The sequence below is a fragment of the Neodiprion pinetum genome, chromosome 4, assembly GCF_021155775.2.
Source record: "Neodiprion pinetum isolate iyNeoPine1 chromosome 4, iyNeoPine1.2, whole genome shotgun sequence".
NCBI lineage: Eukaryota > Metazoa > Arthropoda > Insecta > Hymenoptera > Diprionidae > Neodiprion > Neodiprion pinetum.
Window position 1 is genome coordinate 38,628,111 of NC_060235.2, and position 25,676 is coordinate 38,653,786.

The following is a 25,676-nucleotide window of genomic DNA, read 5'->3' on the forward strand; positions in this document are numbered from 1 at the left end:
TCTCAAGGTTTTTAAAGTTACAGCATTGTTCGGCTCTGCGGGATCCGCGACGTTGCACAGTCTCTTGTTCCGTATATCGTAATGCCCGTCCGCTGTTATTTGAAACCCGACACCCGGAGGACCGCGAGTGCTCGCGGTCGTGTTTTTATTCAGCTGACGTCCAAACACGTCGACGCTCATCTCGGTAATGAATGCAAAAATGACGGGAGCTGCTTAATAAATGATTCCTGCTTCGCGTAGCTCTTCGATAATGGAGATTATTTCGTTATTGTGACTCGGATTTCCCGCTGCCTGAGATGCCAGGAGTAAACGAAGACGCTCTACCAACTCGTTTGGATCATCCCAGAAGACGTATTCCGTTTCAACACCTTGTCGAGTGATCATAGCTTGCGGAAGTAGACCTTTACCCTTTCGGCGAGGTGACGGAGAATAATCCATCAATTCGGCAATGACATTTCTAAATTTGTAACTGTTATCGTTTCGAACAGCCCCGTCGGATGAGTAATACTTCTTATGCGCGTTCGTTGCGAGGATTATGTTTTTAAAATTTTCCCGATCTCCGGCGCTCACAGAAGAACCGTCGGGCTTCTTTTTGAACAAAAGTTCCAGCAAACCCTTCGTTTTCGGGTAACGCGTGTCGCCAATACGAACGTAGTCACTCTCAAAAGATATCAACGAATCACCGATCATCAGTCCGTTTGAGAGGTTGCGTACACCGTACACGTTGTCCAATTCGCCTTTTGTCTTCGCATCTCTCATCAGTGCAAAATACTCGTCCTCGACCGGTGTTTCTACGACTGTTTCATCCCCCGCCGAAGCAAAGGAATCGTCCATTTCCGAGACAGTTTCATTTTTCGTTTCATTTTTCATCTCCTTTATTTCTTCTTTAATTTCTTCCACCTCTTGTTTGACAGGTTTGGTGTCTTTTGTAACATTCACCAGTTCTTGCAACGGAGTCACTACTGGTTTGAAAACGTCACTCAATTTCTGAGTCGTAGATTCCCTGCCCGACTTGAGCAATCTGTGTTTTCGACGGATCGCAGCACTTGCTTGAGCGATCTGATGTAGGACATCTTTTTGCTTGGAAATTTCAGAGCTCTGCATGTTGACGCAACTGAGTCTGCAGCGCTACTGCGTCTCTCGCTCGAAAACGGTAAATTTTATTCCTTTTCCAGGCTAACAAAAGAATCGAATCCCCTCCTGTATCGTCCTTCGTTGAGCTCACTGTCTTTGTCGATCACCAGAAACCCGTACTTCTCACCGTTCCAGCATGCAGAGCACACACTTTTAAACTCTGTGTAAGACATATCGGTGTTCACATGATCGTTGTATACGTGTCTCAGGTTCATATCGTCTTGTTTGAATAACACGAGTAAGTTTACGTTGTCGCGCACGAGATGTTTGGGAATACGCGCGTACGTCTGACAGAGATAGAAACAGTCAACGTCGTGATGTCTACCCATGCAAAAGTAGGCTCTAATATTGTCCTGCTTCTCGCACGCTACATCGTCAAATATGATTATTGAGTTGGGCCGTGCTTCTTCCGGTGGAATCACTTGCTCACGCTCGGTAAACGCAAAATACTCCGTACTCTCAACATGGTCCAGCAATTGCTTCAACAATCGGTATTTAGGTTGGTTGAGAGATTTCGAGTAGATGTAGATATTTTCAAATCTGAGTCCGTTGGGATGGGTTATAAGTGTGAGCAACGCGTTAGTTTTACCACAATTCGACGGTCCACAGAATATCGCACGTACACTGTTCGGGAGTAATTCACCGTGCCGTTTGTGCTTTTCGACATTTTGCTCCGAAAGTTTGTCAAAATTCATCACGGGAAGCTTGGTAGGTTGTTTCTCAAACCGCATCTCGGACATGACTGATCGGATTTGCTATAAATACCCCGTTTTAAAGCACTTTTCTTCAGTCAACGCACGAACATGATCGCGTACAGAGGTAAACGAAGCAGCAGCAGGCGGCAACATCGTGGCAAGGGTCTGGTGAATAGAATCATCAACAAACTTCCGATCGAGTTGCATGTTCCCGGTTACCAATACTGCGGTCCCGGTACGAAGTTGACGAAAAGACTCGCGAGAGGCGATTCCGGTATCAATCCTCTCGATGCAGCGTGTAAGGAACACGATATAGCGTATTCGAAAAATCGTGAGAACCTTGAGGTTAGAAACGAGGCTGATAGGGTGTTGGCTGAGAAAGCTTGGAAACGGGTTCTCGCAAAGGATGCAAATTTGGGTGAGAAGGCAGCCGCTTGGGCAGTAGCTAATACAATGAAAGTAAAATCAAAACTCGGAATGGGAATGCGAAAGTCAAAAAATGTGACCTTGAGAAAAATTGTAAATGCTGCAAAACGTTCCATGGTTCCAAGCAACGATGCAAAAGTAGCTATCGAATCTGCGCTGAAGGGAGCTGAGAACGCCGTTAAAAAAGCGGGTGGTAAATGTAAAGTGCGAACACCTCGCGTCCTACCGGTACCTTCGAAAGTCGGTGGTTTTCTACCGTTTCTGATTCCTATTTTTGCCGGTCTCAGCGCTACGGGTGCGTTAGCCGGCGGTGCGGCAGGTATAGCAAAAGCTGTGAACGATGCGAGCGCGGCTAAACGAGAATTGGAGGAAAGCAAACGACACAACAAAACTATGGAAGCTATCGCGTTGGGCAAAGGGCTTCACATGAAACCGTACAAAACAGGTCTTGGTCTCCATCTTTCAAAAAACTAGATGCGACGCTACCACGTCGAGCGTTGACTGATTGGGACTTGTTGAAATATGCAAAAATCTTGAGGGTTCCGCATTTCCGCGGTGTTTTCATGCGAAACGAAATGCCCGAAAACGGTCCACGAAAAAACGAGTCAGCTATAATCAACCTTGACGACAAAGACGGTCCGGGAACACACTGGGTTGCGTACAAGAAACGCGACAACAATATCGATTACTTTGACAGTTTCGGCAACCTTCAACCACCCTCGGACCTCATAAAATACCTCGGCGTTGGTAGCGTCAAATACAATCATGAGAGGTACCAGGATTACGATACATTTGAATGCGGACACTTGTGTCTGAAATTTCTGAGTGGCGAGCTATATAAACATGGTGCGTGATTCGTCAAAGTCAGTCTACCACTCGCAGTCATGGATGATTCGTTAACGTTAACGATTTCGGGAACCTCTTCGATACTCGAGGCACAATATTTCCCACCGATCGAACTTGCTCGTGATAAAAGTTATGCTCTTGGCTTGGTAGAGCTGTTAACCTTTAATTCGATTCCCAACGTTGATGTCGGTCACAATAAAATTTACGTAGCTGACAAAGTGATCACCATACCTACCGGCAGCTACGAGATCGAGGACATAGAGAAGTATCTTCAAAACGTGCTAAGAAATACAGACATCAGGCTCGCCATCAAACCCAACAATAATACATTACGCAGCGAAATCACATGCAACCACACGATTAACTTTGAGCCGAATGATTCCATTGCTCAACTTTTGGGATTTACACCACGTGTACTGGAGGTTGACAAAACTCACGAATCGGACGTGCCTGTAACTATACTCAAGGTCAACGCGTTGCGAGTCGAGTGTAGCATTACAACGGGCGCCTACGTCAATGGACACAAAGTACACACTATTCACGAGTTTTTCCCGACCGTCCCACCAGGATATAAGATCGTGGAAGTACCGTCGCACGTCATTTACCTTCCGATCACCGTCAAGACCATAGATCACGTTCAGCTCCGGTTAGTGGATCAAGACGGAGACCTGGTTAATTTTCGTGGAGAAGTTATCACTGTGAGACTACACATCAAATCGCGATAAACGATGGGAATCGTATATAACAGACTGTCAAAGAGTAGGTATATCAGTAAGTCGACATGCCCCGATCAAGTCAGTCGTCGTTCGATTCCCGAACCGCTAACACCTCGAAACGTGGAGTTCCTGATAGCTCTGGGTCTGAAACTGACACCTTTTGGAAGAGGAATTTCCGACAAATAAAAATCCGATTTTGCTTTTTTATCATCTGCTACGTGCCATGGAGGAGGAAATCTTGAGCATTCAAACACCAGTCGTCTTTGACGAATCCGTTGCGCATTACGAGATTCACGCTCACAAACCTTACGCCTCGTCAACTTTCAACAACAGCGATGAAATTCGAATCACCGTTCAGCATCAGGATTTATGCATATTACCCAGCAAAAGTTCGGTACATATCCACGGACGACTCCTCAAACCTGATGGTACAGCTACTGTGAACACACAGCTCGTAAACAACGCCATCTGTCATCTGTTTGAAGAAATTCGCTACGAAATTAACGCAGTTGAGGTTGATAGAAGCAAGAACGTTGGCTTGACAAGTCTCATGAAGGGTTACGCTTCCCTGCACCCTGGTCAGACTTGGCTGATGGAGAACGCTGGATGGCTCGATGTAGAAGAGAAGAAAAAATTAACCGATGCCGATGGTAACTTTGACGTACTGATACCGCTCAGCATGATATTGGGTTTCGCCGAAGACTACCGCAAGATCGTTGTCAACGCTAAACATGAGTTAATTTTGACGAGATCAAAAACTGACGTCAACGCAATCATGCAGACTCAGGAGGAGGAATTCAAAATCACGATCAATGCAGTGGAATGGCTAATACCGTATTTGAAACTCGCGGATCAGAAAAAAGTTGACCTACTAAATTTCATTCAGAGAGATCCGCCTGTTTCGATGAGCTTCCGCAGTTGGGAATTGTACGAATATCCCTTACTTCCCACGACATCGAAACACGTTTGGACTGTGAAAACTTCCACTCAGCTTGAAAAACCTCGGTACGTCATTTTGAGTTTCCAAACAAGTAGAAAGAACAAGGCCGGCAAGAACGCAAGTCATTTCGATCATTGCGATATCACGGACGTCAAGCTATTCTTAAACTCTCAATCTTATCCGTACGGTAACCTGAACCTCAACATGAGTCGTAATCTCTACGCGCTCCTGTACGAGATGTACGCAAACTTCCAAGCTACCTACTACGACAAGAACCCCGAGCCGTTGCTGACAAAGAGTGAATTCCTTCGAGACGTCCCCTTGTTCGTTATCGACTGTTCGAAACAAAACGAATCTTTGAAGTACGGACCTGTCGACATCCGTCTTGAATTTGAAGCTAAAGCCAACTTTCCCGCTGAAACATCGGCGTACTGCTTGATCGTTCACGATCGTATTGTCGAATACAACCCGCTCAGTGGTGGGGTGAAAAAGTTGGTATAAAAGCTGACCCGTTTCCACCATCTCGCACAGTTCAAAGATGGAGCTCATCGTTGACGTACAAGGCTTTCGTAGACCTCTCAACAACACCTTCACGTTAAAAGAATTGGCTGTAATTTCAATCTACTCGGAAGCATCTCCTTCAGTGTTTTTCTTCAAACCACCTTACAAATGGAATTTACTGGACGTCAAATACAAAAGCCAAAATTCTTGGTTAGAACGCGATTTTCACGGCTTACGTTGGAGCTGTGGAACCGTACCTTTTGAAGAAGTTGAGCGGACCATTCAAGACAGGCTGTGCAAAGCTCAAACCGTGTACGTAAAAGGAGAAGAAAAACGAGATTGGTTGCTCAAAATCGTTCCGAAAGTTGAAATTATCGATATGTTGGACTTTGACTGCCCGTCGCTTGAAACCCTGCAAAAAACTTCAGCTGTGTCTCTGAGATGCGACCTTCACACAATACCCAACGCAATCTGTGCAGCACGAAACGTTTGCATACTCCAGAATTGGCTACAAAATCATCGTACTGTCCGGATGGCGAGGCTGTACGATTTGTGTTACTGCGCAGAAGCGTCTACAAGAACGGTCCCGCATTCCTGGCGAATATATCACCCTGGTCATGACACTGTTGAATAGAATTATTGTACTATTTTTTGTGAAGTAATTGTCAACCGTACTCTAAAAATTGTACTCAATAAAACTTTTAAAGAATATTCATGAAATAATTTTATACCTTCACCTTAGCTCTTAAGAGAGAATTTTTTTCAGAAGCTTATGTTAGATTCGACCTTGCTCTCCATCCTTGACCGAGCTGTACTCAAACCGAGTTTTGCATTCCTAGAGCGATAGTAACCCAACACCGCAGGCTCTGACCGCGGCTATCGGCCGACCTTGCACTCCGGTCTGAACCCGTCCAAATACTCATCGTAGAGTTGCAGCTCGAAACCCTCCGTCGTTGCTTAGTGGTGTTCGGACATTTTCTTAGATTTTGAGACCTAATTCTAGATACAAAACGTAGGATTAAAGGTATACAGGATGGATAAATGAAAAAATATTCATAATTTCTATCTTTTTTTTGTTTATTATACGTAAGACTTACACACAGAACATTGTTTGAACCGTGGATGAATTTTGTGGAAGTAGAGGGGGATCGCATAGTTCATTTAAGGCGCATAACTGCATGAAAATTCGAACTTGTTGAATTCTCCACCAAGGTATTTCATTTGCAGACGATTTTCCCCGGCCATGCTACACATTTCAGTCAGCTGACTGGAATCTTCTTGTAGAACTCTTGCGATTCTCGGTGGTAAGAAGACGTTGTATTCTCCATCGATTGTCGCCAGAACACGTACCCCGAATTTTGTTTTGACCAGTCGTAACCCGTTGACGTCGTACACTCCCCCAATTTCGAGTTCCGACATCTTCTTGGTTGGCAGATTCTCCAGGCGGCTGACGTGGTTAACTTTTGCTAGATCCATCGCGTTTCGAGGTTATTTCACGAGTGAGAACAGTTCACAATGAGAATACGATGAGAACAGAGTGACGATCACGATAGACGTCTTTTTATAGGGCAGCTGTACGGATGCGCGCGCACCTTTTGGCATTCCAAGAGCGATAGTAACCCGACACCGCAGGCTCTGTACCGCGACTATCGGTCGACCTTGGATATCAAACCGAATAAGTGAAACACGATTCTCGGAACCATTAATTTTGGAATGTCACGTGGTTGATAACGTGGGAAAGGAATGTGAGGTGGTTCATGTTACACATCAGCAAATTCTCGGAACCATTAATTTTGGAATGTCACGTGGTTGATAAGGTGGTTAGACAAAACAATGCGTTCGACAAGTTTCGACGGCGAGCGGTATGCGGTCAAAGGATTTCGGTGCGACGTTGAGACAAACAATTCTCGGAACCATTAATTTTGGAATGTCACGTGGTTGATAACGTGGGAAAGGAATGTGAGGTGGTTGACGTTACACGTCAGCAGTCCTACCGTGGGAAAGGAATTCGGAGTGGTTCATGTTACACATCAGCAGTCCTATCGTGGGACAGGCGAGCACTACGGACCTTCGGTCGGTAAGATTGTAGGTAAAACAGCACGATTTTGACCCTCGATCGATACAACTGTCGGTAAGATTGTAGGTAAAACAGCACGATTTTGACCCTCGATCGATACAACTGTCGGTAATTGACCTTCGGTACGGCAGACTGTGACGTCATCGCGGAAAAGGGTTTGAGTCTGGGCTGCGCGGAGCGGAAAAGGGTTTGAGTCTGGGGAGAATGTATAGGCGGACTGGTCGGCTCGGTCGGTAAGTGTCGGTAACCGGAATCTGCGTGTAGAACCCCCCTTGCTGTACTACTAGCGAGAGTAGGGGCCCAGTCTTGTAACGTGAGAGTATCAGGGAAGGACGGATCTCGTAGGCACCCCCAATTACGACGCATCGTTCTAGATGACGCTGGCATTCGAGTCCGGGCAAAACTGTAATTTATCGCAATAAAATCATGACCTTCGACAAACATGAGAGGACCTTGATCCTGCGCTGTGACCTTATCGATGGAATCTACTATACACCAGTCGAGCCACGTAGAAGATGTAGACGTGTGATATGTAGGCAGATACGTGACGATATCAAAATTGTAACAGCGAAAAATACGCCGTAGATATGTGCTATCAGGGTTGGTTGTACAAAAATTCGCGTTCCAGTCGCCCATTATTATTTTTGATACATAATCTTGACATACGGAAGCTAAAAGCGTTTCAATCCTATCGGAGAACGGTATTTTTGGCGGCCGATAAACAACACCAACGAGCAATTTTGAGGTGCTCTCACCAGTAACAGCAAGAAACAGGAATTCGGGTGTCGGTGAATACGTCGAGGCGAGCGAAGTGGCGACGATGCTCGTCCGGAGTGTTTGATGCGTGTATATACACACTCCACCACCCCCTTTGCCTGTCCTATCACATCTGGTAAGATTATAATCTTGCAGGGAAACAGTTTGATCGGAAATGTGCGGTTTTAGCCAAGACTCAGAAATGAGAATAATGTCGTAATAATGCTCTGAGAAATAATGCGAGAATTCAGTAAATCGAGGAACAAGTGACTGAGCATTAAGATGACAAATTCGAAGTTCCGTCGGTACGGGGTGGATGGTGGAGTGTGGTAGAGAGGCCTGATCGAGTCAGGCTAGGGATTCGAGTTGATCGGCATGCGTGATACGAATAATTGGCGCATTCTGTGATTTCTTGACGTTAACTATACCGTCGCGTGTCCAGACATACCGGTATTGTTTTTCTTTCGCTACTTTCTTTGCCTGCGTAAGGAGACTATGGACCACGGCCGGAAGAAATTCGTTAATGTATATAATGTGCGAATCAGGAAACATATATGGCATGAACTTGTTTCGCATTTACTGTGCCTTTCGAACGTTCAGCAGTAAGTATAGAATTACGCAACGAGGGTGAGCAGACCGAGAGGAACAGAGATCGCGGTTTATCCGTGTTCTTCGTAGTTCGCATACGCCGGACTGTTGTAATTTGAGTGCGATCTATTGTGATGTCCAAGACAGCACACAAAGCGATAATCTGATCATGATCGTTTCCGTGAGTTTCCGGGAGACCCGTGATAACGAGATCAGTGGCGTGCCGAGCGCATTCGAGCTGTCTAACGCGATCTAGGACCACTGATATATGTATATATACACTGGATTGGATATTACCGTATACTCTACGTGTAAGCTCGTGCGTCCAATTGAACAATTTAATTTCCGCCATCTTGTACAGAAAGTTGTCACAAAATGCGCGCTAGATTTGAACTGCGTAATATATGCTATTTAGGTCTAACGATATATTCGTCACACAAAAAAGTTTTTGACGAGTAAAATAATGTTTGATACATTAAATGAAGAACAAATCATTTTTTCGAAGGTATGTTATTATTTACAATTATATGATGTAAAAGATCATTAAATAATATGACGAAAAACTTGTATTTAAGCGTGATTTTTCTTCATGTTCAAAAGAAGTCCTCAGATCTAAGAAGTTTCCGTCCATTATCCTCTATCCTATGGTGGGCTGAATTCCATACGGATTATTCAAAAATTTGTATAACACTAATTCAACCGTTAGGGAATCCATTTACCATCCATTGATCATCAAAGTGGAGCTTAAGACATGTGAAAAAAGTTTTGAATTAAATTATATCGAATTGGGTGAGTAAAAACTTTATTCAAAAATATGGAGAATAAAACATTCCTTGCAAACGTTAAGGCATTTTTATAGAGTTGCGTGCGATAAACCACAACCGTAATATAATTAGTAGTATCAATCCACAATCCATTCACATGAAGAAAAAGTTACAAGCACAATCAAAAGAAAATAAAAAAGATGTACATATCTGAGCATGCAAATCAGGTACAAATGTGTAGGTGATCATGTAATTTGGTTACATTCACTGTCGTGGGCCGATCGGATTCATCCTGAAATTCGGTCTGCTGCAAGTTTTCACCTACAGATAAGTTACTAATAAATAACGACAATGGAAATACACAGAAATGTGTCACACACGATTTTTCTGTAACAGAGCACTTTATAATCTGTAGGTAATTAACCGCTTTGACGGCATTGACGCAATAGTGCATCACATCAACGTGTCTTTATGCACACTGAGTTTTCTCTGACCTAATAGGGATTAATAGTTTCAGATCTCACCAAATAACGTTGGGATACTGCCTTTTCGTAAAGTTATATAATTTTTACTTTTCTTCTGAAAGCAAGAGAGTTCAAAGTGGTCGGAGCACAGAAAGCTATCACTTGATGGAGACCACGGTCCAATGTTTATATTTGCGATCCATTGCTTCATAATATCAGGTTCATCCAATGGGAACCTACATAACAAGCAAAGTTTAAATGTATTAATTCACACGTTATGTTGCATTGAGTAACGGTACTTACTTGAAGAATGAATAGCCACGTCCATATTCCTTTAATCGGTGACAAGATGAACACTCTGATTTTGGGTTGTCAAATATAGTTGGTACACTGTTCTTTTTCAATGTAATTAGGAATCCTGTCCTATCAAAGCAGTCATTTGTAAAATGAGCTGAACACAATGTGCTATTTCGGTTTGGCTTCCAGTCCTTCCTCTTCATTTCTTCTAACCAATGCTGAACGCGCAACACATCTTTCACGGGAAATCTACATATCGAATTATAATTTAATCCCTGAGTCAATAATACCCGAGTTTTCAATTTCAATTATAATAAGATCGGTTCATAATTCAAATATTGTGAATTTTTACTGACAAGATTCGTACGTTATAATACTCGTTAAATATAATTAGCCCTTCAGGACATGGGTTATGAGATTTTCTCTCATGCTCAACGTAGATCTCAAATATCTTTTAAAATTCAAATGGAAAGACTACTTGAAAATTTTTGTATCTTCCTATAATTTAGTTTTCTAGATACACATTCACTAAAAATTGTTTTTTTTTAAATCAAAATTGCGAAAAAAAATAATTTTTTGGAGAACATGAGATTTTTTCTCATGGCCAGAGTATCAAAGGGTGAGAGATTTTAGCTTTCGTTTCTTTTCGGCCTAGTTCGGGTCGTTCCGTAGTATGCGTCCGCCATACTTGTTTACATGATACATATACCTAAAGAATAATTGTGCAATGTTGTGCTGTGTTAAATGTAAAATTTATAATTTAATTGTTGATATTCATTAAATGAATATTATTAAGAGGACTGTTAATCTTGAAAAATAAAATAACTACTACTTTTAATTTCAAGTAACACAATAAAATGATAATTATTAATAATATTTGTTTCTATTATTTTTTTTTTAATTGATATTACTTTAATAATAAATTTGAGCAATTATTTTACCTTAAAAAACATTGAAAATTAGAAATAAATGATATTTTCTTAAGAAAGCTGTATTTAAAATATACTGAGCGCATGCGCAGAAGCCATGAGATTTTTTCTCATGGCCAGAGTAAATAATGGCAGTCAAAACACCCATGTCCTGAAGGGTTAGTAAATACTTCGTATGCTGACATAACCTCTGCAAGTTATCATTTGCAGAACGCTTCAGCGTTGTAGACTCACTTGTGAAATGATCGCCCACGATATTTTGATTGCTTTGTTTTGCAAAAAACGCAGGTACTCATTGTTACCTCAATAATTGTTACTGTAATTTTCCGTCGCAATCGATTATATACACATACATATATCACGTATATATATATATATATATATATATATATATATATATATATATATATATATATATCTGAAGTGACAAGAATCTGTACAAAATGGCTACCGTTCAATTGGCGTGACGGCACCACGCAGTGTACATATATTTCAGTGTCTAGGACTCGTGAATCCATAGGCGGCACGGCGGTTGGTGGGGGAAGCTGTTCAATATTATCGACGCGCCGAGACAAAGTGTCGACCGATTCGGAGAGAGACGCTGTAGTCCCTTCAATGCTGTCAAGCCTATCCGAGACACAGTGCAGTCTTGTGAGGCAATCCCGAACATCGGAGCGAAGTCCATCGGGACCAGACACTTGCTCTTTAATAGTCGTATCAATTTTGTCGAGCTTCTCAGATAAACTCGGAATGACTTTTATGATGGATGTACAGTCGGAGTTCCTTTATTTTCAAAGTCGCCTCGTGATTCTGTATATTCAATTTTTCTTTTCGATTTTTTCCTTTTGAGGGACAAAGGTTGAAGGTTTTGATTTCGAAATAAAGTACACTCGCGATTTGAACCATCGGATTTTTGTCGTTTATTAGCTCTTGTGGGAAAACCCTTGCGGCATAAAAACCCACGACGTATGAACGTTTATTTGTAAACGTATAAAAGCGTGTGTCGCACACGCGAATGTGTCGATTGTGTATACGAATGTGTATATGCTTGTTACCGCCCGTTTGGCTCATGCCACCGCGATCTCAAGTGCGTTTTGTACTGCGATTTTTTGTTCTATTCGATTCGATCGAATTTCGTATCATTTGTATTTGCCTTACTCCGAGGAGCGAACGTATATGAGAGTATATTTGGGCCTCTCGTTTATGGTCGTGGTACGAGAGAACGCACGGGCTCTCTTGCGCACGACGTCACTGACTTAAAAAATGCGTAATGCGCGCTCGCCTCCTCGTCTACACGAGATTTGGCATCGCTGCGGAGACGAGTCGTTCAAGCGCGGCTCGCATGGAGATCGCAATGACACGGGCACAAACGACGCTCAGGCACTGAACAATGGATTCAAACCCGTCGAGCTTTTTCGCGAAAGAGGTAATTAGATTTGAAAACCCCGCTATTTGATCGCCAATACCCGGTACAGCACGTACATTAGATGTATTAGATATATTAGAGAGACCGCCCGAGACGCTAGACAGACTAGATGACCATTTTCGACACAAGAAGCAAGTAACACCCGAGGTCAGAGGCAATTCGGATACAGATGAGACTCCGAGCTTATTTCTAAGGCATTCGCCGTGGAAACCATGCGTTTCCACCGTACATAGTCGCAAGATATCATCCGTTGCGATAAATCTTGAACATAACCCGCAATTGACAGCTGGCATGATGCTGTGTACGTACAGCGTTGAACGTAAACACAATAGAGTCGTGCGAGAGGCACGATCGAGAGAAAGCGTGTACGCTAGACTGGGCCAAAAAAATTGACTATTTTTTTTTTTTTGAAAAATATATTGAGAATATCATTCAGTATGGCAAAAAAAAAATTTCATGAAATTTTGAGCCCTTAATATTAACTTTAAGAGGTCTATCATCGCTATTTTTGATTTTTAGTAATAATTTGATGTTTTACGTCAGAACTGTCGAAATATTGAAGTGAAAAAATTTATGTTCACTTATCCCTTTATAAAATTAAATTCCCTACAAAAAAGGTCTGATTATAGATTTTTGTCAGACAAGCCGTTTCCGAAATTGAAATTTCAAGTTTTTCTTCAATTTTAATTGAGAATAACTTTTGAAAAATTAAATTGAGGCAAAAATATTAAGAGATCTTTTTTGTAGAACATTAAATTTCCTTTAAGAATCTGTCATGATCTTTTTTATACATTCATTGATTCGTTAGTCACAAAATTCCAAATTAAAAAAGTCAAATCGAGAAATTATATCAATTTATTAAGCTTAATTACTCGGCAACGGCTTGTCTGACAAAAATCTATAATCAGACCTTTTTTGTAGGGAATTTAATTTTATAAAGGGATAAGTGAACATAAATTTTTTCACTTCAATATTTCGACAGTTCTGACGTAAAACATCAAATTATTACTAAAAATCAAAAATAGCGATGATAGACCTCTTAAAGTTAATATTAAGGGCTTAAAATTTCATGAAATTTTTTTTTTGCCATACTGAATGATATTCTCAATATATTTTAAAAAAAAAAAAATAGTCAATTTTTTTGGCCCAGTCTAGTGTACGCACACACAAGCGCAGAGGGCGACTTACGAACAGCTGTGATGTAGTTGTGCCCAACAGCCAAGGCGTTGGAGTAGGATTGTGCTTATCGAGAGTCAGAGAGAGGGGGTAGAGCTCGAGCCAGCGATAAGCGTTGAGGGACAGGTAGTCCAGCAAGAGCAACGATAGCCTGTCCAGGAGTAAGTGTAACGGCCGAAGTAACTGACAGTTGACCAATTTGAAAAGGGTGAGACGGCGTGATAACGGCAAGCACGAAGGAAATAGTATCCACCAATAGTGAGGAGGTCCCACAAAGCAGCAATGACGTAGAGTATCGAAATTAATCAGCCAGCAATTTGTAGGTTATATAAGACCAGTCTTCGATTGATTACACTTCCAACCGTAGCTCAAAAAGAGAATCCACGATTTTTAGCTCAGAAAATTGCCAGAGCGACGGTGGAGGTGAAGAACCTGGAAGCAACGCCCGCAGGCGGGCAGAAAACAGCAGTAAATGGGTCAAAGGAGGAGCGTGATATAGAGCGTGTTAGCAGGTACTCACCAGAGAGAGAAGCGTTTATTTATTCGCCCTGGGACAAGTCCCTTCAGGTGGCATATGTATAATCAAGAACGGAAACAGAAAAATTGATAAATACGAAAATAAGTAAATTAATTAATTAATACAAAATAAAATAAAAATAAAACACAATAACATTGATAGAAAATAAATAAAATAAATAAATAATTAGATAAATAGATATGTAAATATATAAAAATAAATAAATAAATAGGTAGAAGTAAGTAAAGATAGAGAAAGAAACAGAATAGAATTGGTTGAGACTGCCAGTACTCGAGCATAACAACTCGGGGAGTGAGCCGAAAAATAAAAAATAAAATATAGAAATAAAAATAAAAATAAATAAAATATATACATATATAATAGGATTATGGATAAAGGCATAGCCGGGGCGAAAATTGTCTCGTGACAGTAAGAAACAGAAACAGAAGGCTAGCAGGGCAGAGAACAATAGACACAATAAACATAAAAATAGATTTACTGAAATAAAATAATCAAACAAAATAAAATAAAATAAAATAAAATAAAATAAAATAGCCTTATATTTTAGACGAGGAAAATAACTACTGCAAAGAATCAAATCTTTGTTGCTCGAGATTTAAGTAATAATCATAAAGTTTGACCTTGAATGTAGCTAGCCTGTCACTGTCAACAATGTTCTGTGGGAGTGAATTCCACAAATAGCAGGCACTGACTGTAAATGATTTTTGGTAACAGACCGTGCGGCAGCGCGGAATGCAAAGCCTGGCAGTAGCTCCCGTATTGACAGCAATACGTTGCGACCGCGCCTCAGCTGGTTGCAACGTCTCAGCCAAATAAGTTGGCCTACCTGAGCGTAAAATAGTAAAAAGACAAGAACCGATTAAGTATAGCCTCCTATTTCGCTGAGTTAACCAGCCCAACTCAAGTCGGTGTCCCGTAATATGCTCATCCCTCGCTACGCCTGTAATAAATCTAACAGAGGCGTTAATAAGTCGCTGGAGCTTAATATCAAGTACACCAGGTAGATTATTATAGACTGCTGAACAATAATCGAGGTGAGGAAATATACGAGCCGTAACTAACCATTTACGAAGAGAACCAGAAAACAGTTCCTTGTTGATTTTCAAATGGTATAGAACCCTGTTGACCCTGTTGCAAATTACATCAACATGGTCATTCCATGTTAGAGTCGAATTCATAATTAGTCCAAGGTTACGGACCCTGTTGACATACTCGATTGTATGATCCCCAACCTTAATTAGTGGTAGATGAGAGGCATCTAGCCTATCAATGAATTTGGAACTACCACAAAACATTCGCTTCGTCTTTCCGAAATTGATTTTCAAGCAATTGTCACCGGCCCAATCATGAATTGCTTGTACATCACGCGAGACTTTACTTACGCCCTCGGCAATATTTGATGGTAGGAATGAAAGGTAAATTTGTAGATCATCAGCGTACAAGACATGCTTACAGTAAGGTATCGATGTGGGTAAGTTGTTGACAAAAATGGAAAATAGTAACGGACCCAGCACCGTGCCCTGCGGGACCCCCGAGTGAATATCAACCCAGGAGGATAAATCCCCATCTGACCCCTTGACCGCTTGACGTCGATCACTCAAATACGACCTAAACCATTCAACCGCCGAAGCTGAGCAGTTAAGAGCTTTTAATTTATCTTACAGCTTCGCATGACAGACAGTGTCGAAAGCTTTTCGGAAATCGAATAGCACAATAAGAGTGATCATCCGGTTATCAATAGCTTTTTTAACGTCATCCGTTAGTTTAATTGAGGCAGACTGAGTGCTGTACCCGTGACGAAAACCCGACTGATAGGGATCCAACAAGCACTTTGACTCCAAATAAGCAGTTAATTCGAAGTAAACAATCCTCTCAATACCTTTGGAGAGAGCACAAAGAATAGATATAGGGCGGAAGTTGTCAAGCGAGGTTGGATTTGTTATCTTATTGATAGGCTGAATTAACGCTTTCTTCCACTCAAGGGGGAAGACAGAATAAGTCAGCGAGTAATTATAAATTTCCAGCACAAAAGGAAGCAATGATTGCATAACCAGACGTAGGTAGCTTGCCGGAATCCCATCACAACCACAGGCTTCAGTTTTCGAGGAGAGTAAACATTCTGCGAGATAAGTAGGAGTGATGTGTTTAAAGTAAAAGCGCTCAGAGTCGAAAGCGGACTCGGGATCGAGTACGATTGGACTGACCGTGCAATGGCAGGCAGAATTGGCAATCCTAGCAAAATGACTATTGAGTTCGAGGTCGTGAACTCAGCATGGACTACACCTTGACGCTGCTTGCAGAGGCCAAGATGCCTGGATTCTCGCCATAAAGACTTAGGAGTAGTTAGGGCGGAAAACAGATCTTCATAATAGCCCGATTTAGCTTCACGAATTTCCAATTGAACTCGATTCCGAGCAGCCTTGTACTCGCCATAGAGAGTCACAGAACCAGATTTTTTGAATGCCCTAAAACACACGTTCCGTTCTTTGATACGGTCACGGATAACTTCAGACAACCACGGAGCTGGTTGGCGCTTAGGACGACAAGTTTTAAAGGGGGCATGGGTGTCCAGAGTACTAAGCACATGCTCATTAAACAAGGCTACTTTAACATCGATATTCACAAACCTATCGAAAATAGAAGACCAGTCAAGACCAAGGAGGTCGCGATTGAAGGACTGCTGGTCAATATTTTTGATATCTCGGTACCTGATTGATCTAGTCGCCAACTTAGGCACCCTAAGCGAGTATTTAATGTAAATAAGCTCATGGCCTGAAAGAAAAGGGGTACCAGATTGCCCATTAGCTAAAACCTTAGCGATATCGTCAACAATACAAAGGTCTAACCAGGTATGTGAGTGCGCAGTATGATGAGTCGCCCGATACGGGACAACATGAAGGCCATTACAATGAAAAATACCTAAGAGTTGACGGGAGTCAAACGAGTCAGAGTTCAGGTTGGCGTTAAAATCTCCTACAATAACGAGATTCTTATACGATTGCGCAAGTTGCATAAAAGCATCCTCCTCAAACTCTGATAAAAAAACCAATTTTCGGAGGTCGATAGACGACCGCAAACAGAAGTTTAGAGGCGTTCGATACGATAATCTCCATAATCAGATACTCAGGCTTGTGACAATAGAGATTAGGCGAGGATGAGATTAACTGCGCATTTAAACTTTTGTGGACATATACCGCAACCCCACCTTCGCCCTTGCCTAATCTGTCGTTCCGAAAAAGGATGTAATCTTGAACCCCAATAACTTCATCGGGAATAAGATCATGAAGGAACGATTCAGAGACTGCTATGACGTGGTAGAGATTGTCTGAAAAATAACTGAGAAATTCATCGAAATGCGGAACAAGCGATTGCACATTCGCATGACAGATCGTCAAACAGTCCGAGTCTCGAAGATGTGCGTTGGGTCGAGCAGCCAGGGTAGCAGGTGACGTCGACGTCGACGTCCGTTGCACACGTCACAGAGACGCAGAGGGCTGAGCAGTAAGCAGGTCAGCAGGAGTGCGTATGCGTAATGGTACCTCTCCGGTGGTCTTCTTAATATATATTGTTACAACGGGGGGGAAATTAAGAAAGATCTAAGAGAATCAAAGAGTTCTCTGTGCGATTTAAGCGAACGCCGAGCCAAAGAAGTCTCACGAACAAGGAATATTCAGAAAGAAAATAGATGTATTTGGACACAAGCTCTCTTTTTAAAGTCTAGAGACTGACTGTTTTTACAATAATGTCGGTTGACGCAGCAACCTTATTCTTTTTAAAGACATAAGAGGTTTATAAACGTCTTTTATCTATGATGACTACTAGATCATTCAAAAGGGGACAAAACGGGTGATTTCACCCTTTGTAACAATATTGTACCCCTCCTGGCCCAAACATATTTGGAGCCGTGTTGACGGGCATAGTTACGTGCGGAGTTCAGGAGCAGTCGCTCTGAGGATGTCAGGGATTCGTTAACAAAGACACGAGCCGCAGGAAGAGAGTCATCGACATCTTTGGCGAGTAGCGCACTTTTAGCTCGCCAATTATCCAGCCACATATCCCTCATCACACAGGAAATGAAACGAATGATGAGTGGACGCGGTTTGTCGCCCTTGGAGGGAATTAAATAGGCGCGAGCCATATCCCCAGCTGAGCAGGAAACACCCAGGGCACCAGCAAGACGTGATACCATCCCTAGCACAGTAGTGCCAGAAATCTCCGGAAGACCCGTCACAAAAACCTCGAAGTCCTTACTTTGCTTCTCCAGTTGGTCCAGGCTTGAAGAGGTGAGCGGACAAGACCGTGAGAGAGAGAGAGAGAGAGAGAGAGAGAAAGAGATACGATATACTGTAAGTAATTTCGTGGCTCCGCAAAATAGGAAAGGAACCTCACTTATGTGAAAAGAAGATGGAACAGGTATTAGAAAATGCGATACAATAGCGAGAAAATTTTACTAGCGATAGCGATGACACGTCTGGCTTAGTTGAAAACTGAACGTAGAGTGTCGAGACGAGCGATGATCCTGATTTTCCTCGTGCTGCTGTCACGTGCTTCTTCCTCAAATCTGCGTTAGTCTAATTGGGCCAGTACGTCGCGTAGGTCGGGTCTACAGGTAGGCGGCAATAATCCCTCGTTGTTTGCTTTCTTCTTCTTCGCCGACGGGTATCGAGGTATCGGGACGTCGGACGGTAATCGGGGATGTTTTCCCTCATCTGCGCGGTATCGTTGGTGAAAGGGGAAGTCGTACCACTCATGTGTTGCGGTACCACTCATGTGTTGCGATATTGAAGTGTGCGAGAATATTGCGTTATCGATATTTTGGACTTGCGACCGATTATACTTCACTCCTTGCTTTACCGGTACTCCCCGTTGTGGCTATTTCGTTGGCGCTGCATCCCGGCACTCGCCCATCGGAGCCCTCATGCCGGAACGATCTGGTGATGATGGCTCTCAACCCGGATCCCCACACTGTATCCATCAGATCCACGTGGTCCGCATAGTCGAGCGTAACCCACGCCACAGCACTTCGATAATACGGTTCATTAAGAGACAACCGTCCTTTTTTTTTTATAGACAACGAGTTGGTAGATGTCATGGTCGGTTCAGCTCCAGGCTGATGAGTATCGTCGACAGGAGGCTTTATTGTGTTTTTGACGCACAGCCCTGCCGTCGGCGATGCATCCGAGCGGTGGAAGCGTTGATTCGTGGTTCGGCTCCTGGCCGATAAGTCTAAATAGTTGGAGGTACTGTTTGTGCATCACGCGCGACCCTGTTCACAACTTAGGTAGGCATCCATCGGGAGTGGCTTCAGCGGTATTCGTTAGTCCGTAGTCGGTGGTGGTCGGTGTTGAGCTGGTACGTGACCCCTGTCAGACAGTGTCCTGGTATCTCGAAGCGGAAGTCTCGTGGTCGGTTCTTGTAGAGCGATACAAAATGAGAAACTCTAATAGAATAAGGTTAATAAAGAGAATTTCATTTGAAGATAACTAGTCGGTCTTTTTGGAGTATTGGCCTCAGACGTGCTTTCGGTATTTTTAGCGAAATTCTGTACGTAGGGAAGTGCGATAAGTTGACACATGTGACGGGCTACGAACTACCACGTCACAATACATACATACATCCATATATACATACACACACACAGACGTCCATTTGAAAATGATTGGAGGTGATTCTCCGGACCTCAAAACGTGGAGATCTAGTGAGAACTCAACTTTTCATTTTCGGGGTGATTACAATAACTTCCTATTTTCTCTGAGATCAGATAAACGGGAGGTTAAAATATGAAAGAAGTGATTCGGAATTCGCTCTTTGCGATACAAAATTAAACAACAGAAAATTATTCGTAACCTACGCTATTTCTTGATCTACTGAGCTTGCAGCTCCTTGACTAAAATCTAACTCAACATTTACGAGTCGCAAGCGCGCGACTCTCAATTCAAAACCTAGAAACTTTAGCGCCACAGCAATAATTGCTCGAAACCGAAACTGTTGGGATTTTTTATTATTCAGGATAATAAAGGTGCACTTCCTTTTTTAATTGGATAAACACAAATAACAGTATTTTTTATTGATTAAATGAAATAATTTGAATAGCGGTTAGAGGAGAGGTTTTGTTTATGATGATGTCCGTTACACGGCATAGAGAGTACTGCCTCTCAAGTGCCTACAAAAGAAAAAGAAAAAATAAACAAAAACATGGAAAAAAGGGAAAGGTCGTAACAGTGGATTATATCTCATGCCACTAGTGGCACCACTTCCTTAACTACAACAGACTTTTGCCTTCTAGCGGGAACTTCTTAATATTCAATATTCCAACAGAAACTATAACTAATTTCTCGACGGTGCGCCGCCGGAGTATCAAACAGACGGCGTTCTCAATATCACCCGACTCGGAGCTTCGACGCTACCGCGAGTGGACTTAGATCTAAACTTGACAACTTGAATTAAGATAAACGTTTTTCTCTACTTACCTCAACTGAACAAAATCTTCCTTCGAAATCGTCGCTATTCCGTCACTCCGCAATTTCCTCGAATTCATTGCCGACTTTACTGGTTGATGCCATTGGAACTCGAAAAATAATAAAAAGACAAGAAGCCTGAAATATCTTATTCGCTATATACTAGCTACAGTGCGCCCTCTCGGAATTTCGGATGTCCAGGGGTTCCAGGGCCTCTACTTTACCAACAATTTGTCCTAAATGTGACATAATTAGCATTAGAAATGAAATAATTAAATATCTGGTCGTTTGGTTCATTCATAACGTCTTTATTGGACGAGAAATTTCACCTGATGGTGAGCTATTGTTAGGCGAACCGGAGGTCCGAATCCACCAATTAGCCCGTTGTTTGGCTAATTTTTCATTATTCTGTTCAGTTTCTCTTCTAACTTTTCGGTACCCTGTTGCTGATAGTTTCTTCGGACGCATTTCAACCGAATGCCGAATACATGTGAGTCGGTACACATCGAAGAACGTACTGGATTACCAGTTTTTGGTTATTGAGCATTGGGTAGCGCGTACATACGAATCGGGTAGTCATTATAAGGATACAGGAATTACACGGAACAACCTTGGTGATATTCATTTAAACTCTAAACTAGCGCTGATGCTCAGCTGAATTGTGAAGTCTTGTGATCCCCGGACTGCGAGCGAAGAATCCAATTGTAAAGTTCTTCGAAGGAAACCAATTCGCAATATTGGATGAAATACTTGTACACGTGTGAATTGAAAAATTCCAACGATCAGCCAATTGCACCACTTGGCCAATTGTGCCTTGCGGCAGCACGTTTGGCACACATGTAGCAATGACGATAATAATGGTAACAATAACGACGACGAAGATGATCGTGATAATGATAATGATAATAAACAGGGTAGCTCACCTTCGGTCATTTTATTGGGGCATGACCACCTTGGATACTTATGGAATATCTTGTTTGAATTTTTCTACCGTACTTCGGAAATCCTGAAAAAATTTTGCGTACCATTTTCTTAGCTCACTCGAATTATCGATGTGTAGTTATCACCTGCACCTTCGCAAGTCATTAGAATCGTTGATAGCATTCAATTTCTCCCGTAGAGCCAAAGCGTAACGGAATCCGTTTTACATGGCCAGTGGATAGGCAAATCGCCTAAAGTGCATAGCTCGGTATTGCTTATGATGCAAAGGGCCAATGACCCAGCCACGAACAAAGTCGACGGCCTGCTCCCTGCCTTGAACCTGGAAACGTTTGGAGTTGTACGTACATGACGAGCCTGTAGTATAATTTTCACTTTTTCACAACCTAGCTTAACCTTCGGATTTTCGTTTTTTTTGTTTCAGGGGTTATCTACCAGTTTCTCGTAGATCGCACCGCTGCTCGCCATTTTTGACGAGTGAATACGGAAGCAGATAATCCGTAAGGTCACAATGCTTCTGTTGCCTCAAGGTATGTACACCATCTTCTGCGTATGTGCCAGTCCGTCTAGTGATTTATACTCAGCAGCCAGGCGACGAAAATTTGATTCGTCCGTTGTTCCCCTTTTTCACTTCTCGTGATAATATCGTTATCCCTAATATGAGATATAATGCGAAAAGCAAACAAATCAAGTTTTTAAGGAGGTATTGCTCATTGAGACTTTGGAATCTGGCAGGTGTATTGTGGAGATCTTTTTCAGTAAAACATAATAGGTATATGAAAGATCAAATGCAACTTTGGTTCATGTGATCGCAATAGCTGGAACGTAGAATACACTGGAAACCATAGAATAAACGAATAATCGAAACCACTATAAAGAGCGTCAAGTGTAGTAGAAATCTTGGTGAATTTTGCAGCAAATTTCATCCAGACTTCGCCTACATCACACACGTTTGTGCACAAATCCTTCGAATACTTTTATAAAAGTGGCTGATCGGCCGAATCGTTGCAGATCGTGAGACACCGGTGAAACGGTTGCGACGGTCATACTCGTGTTCCGCGACGAATAAATGACCCAGTACGTGTAAGAAATGTCGGTGTGTAACAATCGGAGATTATATAATGTTTCGAAAGAGTCGAGAGTATGAGATACATAATTCCACAGTTCGCATAATGTAATATTAAATGATGAGAAAGGCGACTCTAATTTTTCAGAATCATTCGAAAATCTTAAAGGTTTACAACCTCGTCTACATTCTAATCGATAGAAATCACCAAAGCGCTCCAGAAACTTGGAAGACAAACAATCGAATTCATCAGATAGCGAATTGCAATTAAGTAAAACAGAATATACAGTTATTGTGAATTGATCAAAACCTGTTCTACTATGTAAACTTCGTTTTTAAAGAAAAAAACCATTAGAACGTGATCTCAGATAACAAGCTTACTCCGAATACACTAAGGCAGTTGAGCACGAGTACAGCATTTTATTGGGCTACTTGTAACCAGCGTGACTTATTGTTAGTTGGGGCCGTGGCAACGTCTCAACGAAATGAAAACGATATTATTCGATGTCGCGTTCGATATTCGCGGAGTCAAATCGCCGCCAAAATACTGTAGGCGAAGCTTTCTACAAGTTATCACGTCGCTGCTCTTCGGGCACCGATAACATTTTGATCTAGGTCTTTATCGAAAGTTTCGAATCTTTGTCGATTGGCAAGATCTTCCGATACGCGATATTGAACGGCGTCGAAGAATTACGGAGAAGTAGATGGTTGCTATTCCCTTCGAGCTCCTGCGGCGTCCATTTGGCGTGAGACTTCTTCGAGTATCTCGACGTATTCGATTTGGTGGGACATCGTTTCGTATCGTTACATTATTCTTAGTCACTCTTTTTCTTCACGTTGTGATTGAATGTGCAATTTGACAGCAAAGCTCTCATGTTATTCTGTAAAGTTGTATCCCCATGAATTATGTGTCCACGTACGACGTTACGTCCGACGAATCTTTTTGAGTCGCTGCATTCATGTGTAAAATAAAAGCAACAAATCAATCTGATGAATTATCAAGTCCGTAAGTACCTCGTAACATATAATTGAATGTACATTAATCAGCGAACAAGTTATCAATAAACTTCAACTTCGCAGCTCCCGTGTTCCCACACAAGTGCGAATTCCAGTCAGCTCTGCAATTGAGCCGAGAAATTCCAAGTTTCCCAACCAACCGTTGATGACAACGACTGTATGTGACAGAGACTGAAAGGGTACAACCATAACCGTATTCAACGTAGCAGAATGAGCCGATGGTTTTCCAGATGTGTGGGTCCGTTGATTCTCGAGAAGTATAAGAACTCGATGGGTGGTAGGTCGAAGTTGAAGAGAGAATAAATTTCCTTTTTTTTCAAACATCCATGCCGTTGTAAAACTTGTAGGGATCTCCTCGCGGTCAAAGATAGTGCGTCGGCTCGTACGCGTTCATGTTTTTATTGTACTTGGTGCGATCGACGACCGCTGATCTTGACCCAAAAAGGATATGACTTATCGAGCGACAACGGCCACTCTAACAAGTTCGAACTGTCATATGAAAAAAACATAAAGTACAAAGAATGTCGTACGGGACGGTGGAAACGTTGGACCTTGCGAAGAAAATTGAGAAACGTAGCGCGAGGAAAGACACGTGTCGAGACATGAGTTGACAGGGTCCGCATAAATACGGAATAATTTTAATAACGTAAGTGCTGGGACGTAACGCAATGCTGTTGATGGAGACAGCGTCTCTCGATACCAAATCAATACTGAATCTCCGGACCTTGAAAATGATAGCATAAATTTCACTTTCCCAGAAGTAAATCTGGTACATGATTCGAGGATGCTATCAAATAATGATGATTTGTGTAAATAAGTTCATCTCCCTGCCTTTTGTCTTGTCAATAATGAATTTTGAGAAGAAAATTTTCATCAAAAATTAAAATCCATTCAACTTGATGAAATATTTCGATTTTTCATACGGTTGTTAGACTCTGATGTGGAACATCGGTTCAAAATTCGAAATAGGTACGCCAAAATTACGCACCGCGAGGAGGTAAAGTCGATCTAATATTTCATGTGCCTTTTTCCCTCTCTTTTTCACCATTGTTTTTCCGTATTCAGGCCAACACCGAGTCCCCTGTCATACGAAGGCCGAGCTCATTCTCACCTTTGGGCTTCGACTGGGAATTCCGTGTTTTCCGTACGGGATACGGTAAGTGCACCAGTTACTGACCCTGTCCCAATTATTAACCTTTTTTGGTTGTATCTGTTTAATCCTTGGATCTAAAGTTACCAAAAAATGAATTTATAGTGTGTAACTCTCTAGCAATCGGTTTTAGTCATCGAGAAGTTCGCAATTTCTACCGTCAATTTATAATTTTGGAGAATAAAGGGTTCGGTAGTTGGGTCTAAACGTGTCGATAACTGGTACACTTACCATAGTGTGTTGTGGTTATCTCCTTAAGGAAGTCTAAGCGGCAATTTTTCACTCTTTAAATTCTCATTATCTCGGTGATCAATAATCAATTGTCAAAAACGGACGCCACGGATATCGTACTGTCAGTTCCTGATATTGCGAGAACTCGACTCCCTCAAAGTCATTCGAAAATCGCGAAATAGTCGATTTTTTCTTCGTCTTTCGGTATGACGACGTTACTAACTTCAACTTCTATTATATCCTCCTGTCACATTTGATGTTTCAAGTGCAAACATTCGTCCATAATGCGGCAGAATTAACACAGACAATTATTTTTCCCGCATTATTAAGTGTTGTAATCGACCTGTCATCGAGACGAGTCACACTCGCATGTGTATATTGGCTAATCATTTATCGCCGTTGTAGTTAAAAACAAGGCGTGACTTAACGGTTACGTTGCGTACAATGTATCCTTGGTTTCAAGTCTGCGAACCAGAAGGCCCCCTCCGCATACTTGTTTCAGCCGATAGTTAGCCAGGAATCGCCGAGTTCTACCCCGTTGG

The 25,676-nt window shown here is 42.1% G+C and overlaps 1 long non-coding RNA gene across 1 annotated transcript; it reads right to left on the minus strand.

Moving 5' to 3' along the window:
- Positions 1–10,065: 10,065 nt before the first annotated feature.
- Positions 10,066–11,505, minus strand: LOC124216925 (uncharacterized). Its single transcript, XR_011176820.1, has 3 exons — positions 11,368–11,505; positions 10,211–10,453; positions 10,066–10,143 (listed from the first exon to the last, which is right to left on the minus strand). It is a non-coding gene; the product is annotated as an uncharacterized lncRNA (long non-coding RNA).
- Between the last annotated feature and the right edge of the window lie 14,171 nt (positions 11,506–25,676).